This window comes from Fukomys damarensis, unplaced genomic scaffold (assembly GCF_012274545.1).
Source record: "Fukomys damarensis isolate Sample0158 unplaced genomic scaffold, DMR_v1.0_HiC HiC_scaffold_16, whole genome shotgun sequence".
Classification (NCBI taxonomy): domain Eukaryota; kingdom Metazoa; phylum Chordata; class Mammalia; order Rodentia; family Bathyergidae; genus Fukomys; species Fukomys damarensis.
Genome location: NW_022900928.1, coordinates 115,058,665 through 115,067,154, shown reverse-complemented (window position 1 = coordinate 115,067,154; position 8,490 = coordinate 115,058,665).

Here is an 8,490-nt window from a genome sequence, read left to right as displayed (position 1 = left end):
TTTTTTTTTTTTTTTTTTTTTTTGGTACGGGGGATTGAGCTTGGGCCCTTGTGCTTGTGAGGCCGGCAGAAGAATCACTGAGTCAAATCCCCAGCCCTTGAATTTTTTTAGTTTGCAAAATTTTGGACAAACCTTGCAGGATCATAATATGTTTTTCTATAAGATTTTGAGCCATTTGTGAATAGGGATATTTGTCAATTGTGGTTAGTATATTTATCTCTCATATACAGTTATACTTTTCATATGTAATAATAGCAGCAATAATTTCCATTTATTGAACATTTTAGTAGCCAGCTATTCCATTAATTTAGTAACATTACTGATGTTAATTTATTGACTAAATTATTTATTCGATTAGTGAATAGGTACAGCTCTAAACTTTTAAGCACATTATAGTGTTTGATATTATAACACCTTTATGAGTGGGTTTGTTATCTTCATTTCAAAGGGAAGAACTAACCTGAGAAGTATGAGAGTTCAAATAAAAAACATCAGAGCCAAGTTTTGTAATGAAATATGTCAGAATCCACTAGGTATTCTTCCATCCTCTATGTTTTCTGCACTCAATAAATGTTAAATGAATGGTCTTCTCTGGAATATTTATAACTTTTTGTCAATTACATGGTCTGTATTCCATTTTAAGGCACTGTGAAATTTTTAACTTTAGGAATTTTTATCCCATTCTCAAGCAGATAATTGATTCCCAGTAGAACAAGAGTGAACATTCAGGTGTCACATTTATTAATAAGCTTCACATCTATTGCAGTGGCTCTGGTACATCGCCTTTGTTCACGCCCTACACAGAGCATAGATTTGAACCTTCCATTTAGATTGCCACTTTGATAAACACATGTTCAATGAAAATAACTGGGAGTGAGATTTTTGGAGGAGAGTACAGCTCAGTTGTAGGGTACAGTGAGGCCCTAAGTTGAATCCCCAGCACTGAACACAAAACTTTGATGAATTAACCTAGTTCTCATCATAATTATAAAGTACAAAGTTTACCAAGTGCTCTGTAAGCATGGAGCTTAAACTGTAAGTGTTCTCATCACTATAGGAAAGAATGCCTACAACAGTTTGCAAGCTCAGTCAACTTTGAATCAAGACCTGAAAGCAAATAAAGAGAAAGTAATCCTGTGTTACATAGGATAATCCAGAATTTTTATGCGTTCTTAACTCATGTTTGTGTAAAGCAATGACAAAGAGTAACAACTCCTAACTTTCATACACTTGTATATTTTTTCTATGCCAGGAAATACGCAAAGTGCTCTACTAGAATTTTCTCATTCTCTCTCATTTAAATCTTTGATACCGCAGGCCTGATTAACTTCATTTTACAGATGAAGACACTTAGGAGAAAGAGGAACTTGCCAGGAAACACACAAAGAGCAAGGCATCAAGGCAGGATCCAGACCAATGTGTCTCTAACTCCCTAGCCCACATTCTTAACATCTTTCCAAATTGCTTCTGAGAGATCCTTATTGCCTCAAGGATGGAGAAGCTTTGATATAGTGCAGGATGCCTGTGAACATCTAAAATCTCACAACTGACTCCTTTTCTCTTCTATCCCATCACTCTGGCCCTGATCATCCCACCTCTTTTTCCTCTCCTTGTTATCCCTATTACTGGGACTACCATTCATGTGGAAACCATACACAGGAATACCATAAGTTCAAGCCCTTCCATGCAAGTCAAGTCACTTAGTGACTTAGTGAAGGTGTGTCTCAAAAAAAAAACCAGTGGCTGGAGATGTATATCAGTGTGAAAGCCCTGAATTCATCCCCTACTACTACTTAAACAAACAAACAAACACACACACATATCAAACAAACAAACAAACAAACAAAACAAAAAAAAGTCCTATATTGTTATTTCCCAAGCAGGGCAACTTAAGTCATGTTACAAAGGGAATTATAACTTCCTAATAGGTGACTCGATAGTGCCATATTTAAAATAAAATGAATGCTTGCTCCATTGAGGTGTGCTTGCCTTGGGTAACTTGATTGGGAAGCCAGTAGGAGCTTTGGCTGCTTCAGCTTCTTGTCCAACTCAGAACACTAGGACTCCCCTCCAGAGCCCGAAAATCCTAAGCAAAGGAAAAAACTACATTAGAATTTGGTTGAAGATCAAGGTTCCAGTGTTGGCAAATGAAGTTTAGAAGTTGATGTTTCCTTACAAGGGAATGGGTGGAACTTTGAGAGTGGAAGATTGAGATTCCAGATGTGCGGATTCTGAGATGCGAGAGGGATTTATAAGATAAGGCATGTGGAGAAAGAGAGAGGCAACCTCCCTCTTTGTCACCCTCTGTAAGTATAAACTCAAACTCTGCTCTTTCTTCCCATTATTTCCTCCCTTTCTTTCTCCCTCTTCCTCCTCTTCTTCCTCCTTCTAATAACTCCCAGGGATCTGAAAAGGTAGGTCTCATAACGGAAGGACAGGAACTTGCCTCCCTTTGTGTGTCATTTTGTTAAGTGTTAAGGACTAGCTGCTCCCAAGCATGGGGACCCGTGAGATTGGCTTCCCTGATGTTCTTTCCAGATCTTCACTGGTGAGGGAGAGGCAAACACTACAGAGAATTTGAGGGGGACACCCAGATTGCGGGGGATTCCAACATTCCAACATTTTCCAGCATGCCTCAAATCCTTCTTATGTTTCAGCCACACTGTATAAATTACTCCCAAGTTTGCTTTCCATTTCCAACTCCAGAATCTTTATGACTCTTTTTGTGATCACTTGTCATGACCTCCCTAGCCTCCTTCTTCACTGGATAATATATTTCAGGTCCCTGCTCAAATAACTGCCTTCTTCATGAAAATAATCTCCCCTTTCCCAAAAATGTTTATTTGATCTTTCTATCTATTTCTTTTAAACTAGCAAAACACTTACATTGAACACCCTTTTTGGAATTTTTTTTGTTACATATCATGGCTACCTGCCTTGTCCATGCCTTTGGTTATTGTATGTTTTGTTCTTTTGCAAATAAAAACATTTATGTAAAGTCATAATTTTCCAATTCTCATTCCTGAGAAGCTTTGAGTTTTAACAACTCTGAGGCATGTTCTACCTGTTTCAACTCTCCAGTACTACCTCTAACCTTATAGTAGTCTGGAGAGAAAAGGTACAAGAAACCAAGCTCTTGGTACTCAGGTGAAAGAGTTATAACCCTCCACATATGAGAATGTTGGACTGTTCTGTTCTTTACCTCATTGATTACCAGGAAAAAATGTGACTGGCTGGATTGAGTAGGTAGGTGTCATATTCTTCCCCTACTCCTTCCTCTTTGTGTTCATGGATCTCCCTTGGCCAAGCGAGATGAGTTTCCTAGGCAGAGAATTCAGAAACAGGTTGGATACACAGTTGCACAGAAAAAATTTAAAAATTTTTTTCTACACAGGGTCTTGCTAAGTCACTAAATTTCCCAGGATAGGCTTCAACTTGTGATCTTCCTTTCTCAGCCTGCTAGAGTTCTGGTGTTCCAGGCATGCACCGCTATGTGCAGCTCAAGAATATTGCATCTTTAAACAGACCCTAGAGAGGTGAGTTCCTTCCTTCCCCCAATGTCCTGAGAATCTTCTAAAAACAAAGAGAATCTGTGACATGATCAAGAAGACAAAGAGACATCAGTCAGAACACTTCACCTGTAATGAGGTAAATATGAGATATTTACCTCAATTCCTGCAGTTTTACACTTTTCTCTTTTTTTTTTTCTTTTGGTATGGAGACACATGCTGGGAGCCATGGCTCATGTTTATAATCCCAGGAACTCAGAGGCTGAGGCAGGAACATCTCAAGTTTGAGGGCAGCCAGGGCAACATAGTAAGATCCTGTCTCAAAATAAAAACAAACAAAAAGCTGGGGATGTAGCTCAGTAGTACAGTGCTTGCCTAGCACATTCAAGGCCCAGGTTCAATCTCTGGTAGTGAAGAAAAATAAAAATTAAAAAATGGGGACATAGCTGGAGAAAGAGAATTACCATTATCAGGTCAAATACATTTTTCCCTGCTCCTGTATTACCTCCCTCCCAGAACTTCTACTTTTCCCCTACATTCCCTGTCTTGGTTATTTCTGTGACCAATGACTTTCCCAAGAAAATGGAAGTTAAATTTTATTCTCTGCTTTAGCTCCCCACTTCTAACCCATTTCCAAGATTCATCAAATCCATTTCAACTAGTATTTCCACCCACCTTGCATACTAATATGATCTATCATTTGTGATCTATGGAGAAAGACAACAGAGAGAGGTAGTAGAGGCTCACAGCCACAGACCCCAGGCTAACACATGGAAGGTCTTGAATCAAGGACTCCCGAGTTCCAGAGGTTACTTTCTGTGTGAGTCTATTGCTTTCCTCTCCTTGCATCTTGTCCTCTTCACTACAAGTGTTTTGGCTTTCAGGTAAACAGGAACAAAAAAGGAGGAATTGATCATTTTATGCCACTGTTTCCCTAGTTGGATTCAAATCTGGAGATTGACCCAACTGTTGACTGCCAGCCTCTACCTCAAGCCGCACTTGGTCAAGGTGAAGGGAGAGCAGAGGAACCCAAGATATGTTAAATGGAACATTAAACAGGGAATTGTGACTATGAAAGGAGGAAGGAGGCATAGGTTCTCCTAAATGAATTAATTGGTTAAAGGAAAGTGGTACACGAGGTTAGAATGCCACCAACCCAAATTCTAGCCATCATGCATGGCAGCTGGTTGTGTTGGTGTCTAAAGTATTACTATAACTCGAGGTGAAACAAAGGCTAGGGTATATCTGTCTTCACCCTCAGAGTGGTGTTGACAGCCTTGCTCACCGGCCTGGCTTTACCCTCTGCACAAGGTGCAGACACATTGGTATCCAGAGAACGATCATCCAGTAAAAGAAAATTCAAAAGACTGAATACTTAAAGAGCAGATTGTCCATTTACCATCAAAGCATCAGTTGCTGGTTAGTTTTCTCAGAGAGACACTTAGACACCCACTAAACACTGTTGGCTCTCTTTTTAAATTTTATTTGTTCTTTTTAGATCACTTTATTAATATGTGTTTACAGTACATAATATTTACATTCCTGTGAGGAGTTGGTGTTATGTACATAGCACATTTTAATTCCTTTCTTCATGCCTTTCCTCTTTCCTCCCTTTGCTGTCCTCACCCTCTCTTTGTCTCTTGATCTCTCTCCCCTTTGAGAAAGATCTCTTTAGCTCCTATTAGATATCTTTCACTTTGCTCCTCATTTATATTTTGCGTTTCTCATATGAAAGGAATCATGCGATATTTAAGTTGAGGTGTCTGATTTATTTCACTTAACATTATGGTCTCAAGGTGCATCCATTTTCCTACAACTGATTCAAGTTTATCTTTATGGCAGAGTAGTACTCCATTGTGTGTAAACACCACATTTTCTTTATTCATTCATTGGTTGGTGGACATATAGGCTGCTTGCAAAAGTGCTGGCTTTCTTACACTCATGCTGGTTATTGGTTTTACTTCCATTTTTTTCATTCGTCTATCCAGAGAACATTGTCAAGGAGCATGTGATAAAATATTTGCATTTTTTAACTTTTGAGCCAAAGAGCAGTTATATTCTGTTGCTTAGGAAAATGCAGCTTAGGTAACACATGGTGGAAATTTGTCTAGATCACTTATTTAGACTAAATTAAATTTATCATCATAACTAAAATACCAACATTTACAAAGTTAGAAAAATATGAAGTGCACCCTAAAATAATTTTTATGGGATGTCTTATTTGCTAACTAAACCTGTGTATTAATAAATAAGCAGCTTGAATATCACCATTTAATTTCTCACAGTGATGACTTTTGTAATAATGCACATATTTAAGATATACTTGATGCACTGATACAGGTATACATTGTGAAATAATGTCCACAGTCAAGATAATTAGCTGTCACCTCACGTAGTTGTGCATGTGTGTGTGTGTGTGTGTGTGTGTGTGTGTGTATGTGTTGTGCCTGTGTGTGTGGTGAGAACATTTAAGATCTACTTATCCTCTTAGCAAGTTCTGAGTATACGGTACAATATGGCATTGTCACTGTATTCAGCACGCTGTACACAGAACTCACTTGTCTTGCATAACAGAAACATTGTATCCCCTGACCACCATTTCTCTATATCCCTCTTCTCCAGTCAGTCTCCTGATAACTGCCATCGCACTCTGCTTCTACCAGTCTGACTACTTTAGATTCCACATACAAGTGGGACCGTGCATTACCTGTCTTTCAGTGTCTGGCATATTTTATTTAACACAGTGTCCCCCAGGTGTATACCTTGATGACTTCTGAGTCCTTTCCTTCCAATAGTACATGGACAGATGGTCCTTGTATTTTGCCTATAAAGGAAGTTTCCTCACATACCTGCCCATGGGGCAGCACTTCTCACTTCAGAGTAACCAGCTGTGCTTCTTTGTCTATTCCTACTCCTCTTTGCTTACCCACCTGTCCTGGCCTCTTGACTTTCATGGAAGTGGAGGGCACCTGCCTGAAGAAGACGTAAGCTCAAATGACTAGCTGCTCTCCAATTCTAGCTTCTTTCCAGTTATTCTCCACTAATGTGAATTTCCAGTGCAAATTAGCAAATGGTAAAATATCAATAAAAGACCGGAAGTGAGCTGAAACGAGAATAAAATAAAAGCAGTCTCGGGAATTCAGATGCTGTACACAGTAGCTTCCCTCATCCATAATTTTGCTTTCCATGATTTTAGTTACCTATGGTGAACCACAATCTGAGAATGCTAAGTGGAAGTTTCCAGAAATATACAATTCATATGCTTTTAAGTAACTTCTATCACAGTTGCTATAATTGCTATATTGTATTATTATTATTGTATTAGTTATTAGTCCTTTATAATTTTAATTTACAAATTATATTTCTCCATAGTTCCATATTTAGTGAAATATTATATATTATTAATATTATATTATTAGGATTATATTATTAGGATTATATTTTTAATATATAGTACATATATTTGGTACTGTCCACAATTTTAAGCACTCGCTGAACATATTCAGATGTATGTACCCTTTATGGACAAAGGGAACCACTGTACTATTTTAATCACTTCTTTTTTAGGTGGTATTAGTAATATTTTAGAAGTTAAGATATATAGAATATTTTATTTTGGATCAACCCAACTGTTTCTCTGCAAAATCTTCTAGAATCAAGTTATTTCTATTTCACTCTTTCTGACTTTCTGCTATGTTTTGGCTCATGGTATTTCTAAGTGATGAAATAATTACATACAAAATATAATAGCTGAGTTTGATAACACTCATCATTCCAAAAATCTCTATTATACTTTCTTTTCCCTAAGATTAAATACAATTGTTTAACTCTTCACTCAAAGAAATAGCAGGTGAAATGATTTGTACATAAGGTTACTTTTCCAATATATAATTTGATAATCATTACTAAAGTATCAAGACGTAAAGAAATAATTTTAACAAGAATTGTGCAGGTGTAACATATAATAGGCTATATATTTGGACTGAAATATGTTCTCCAGGCTAGTTAAAGATTCTGAGACATTTAGACCAGAATTTCTCCCTTTTAGCAATTTTGTGTATTCAGGTCCTATTTGAACTTTCAAATTAACTTTTAAGGCATGAACGTGACTAGCCAACCAACCACTAGGCAGACAACCACTAGCATTGTGTATATATATATATATGTGTATGTGTGATCAGCTTGTAAATGTGAAAGGCTATAGAAAGAAATGACCAGGAAGGATGAGAGAGCATAAATATTTGGTAGTTTAAAACTTCAGAAGAAAGCAGCAATCTATGTTTCATTGAAAGCTAGGCATTATTTAAACAATTGTTTCTTTTAAAATTGAAATAATATTGTAAGCAACTCTGTGTTTAGGAGCTTTATAGTGAAATAATTTTAAAATTAATACAAATGAAATTCAAGAGAAAGTAATTGTGTGAAAATGCTGGCAATAGTAAAAAGCCCTGCAATAGCTGCCTAAAACATGACAGTTTACACTATTTATTAATGCAGCTAAGATAAATGCTAATATATAAAAATGAATCTGTGTGAAGGATTCTTGAAACCTAAATTGAGTAAAAATTTGAGATCTTGCAAAAGCAGTTTACCTTTCCTCTTATTTAGCCCTCACTCTACCCATTTCACCCATGACTAAGTTCCATTTTTTCAGTTTCTCAGAGTTAAATTTTTTTTTATTGTGTTTATTGGTACATTTAGGGATACAGTACAGTTACATTCATTGTTGGGATCATGTACCTTTACATGGCAAGTCTTGATTCTCATTTTTTTCCCCTTACCTCTGCCCTCCCTTCACCCCCTCCTCCCCTCCCCATCTACAAACACTTTATTTTCATCTTTTCATTCTCTCACATTTTTTTCTTTTCCCTTTTTGTTCTTCCCCTACGTATCACACCTTCCCTACACCTTTAGCTCCTTTCCTCCCATTTCTAAATGTCAGTAATCTTATTAGAATCTTATGCATTGTTGCAGAATATTC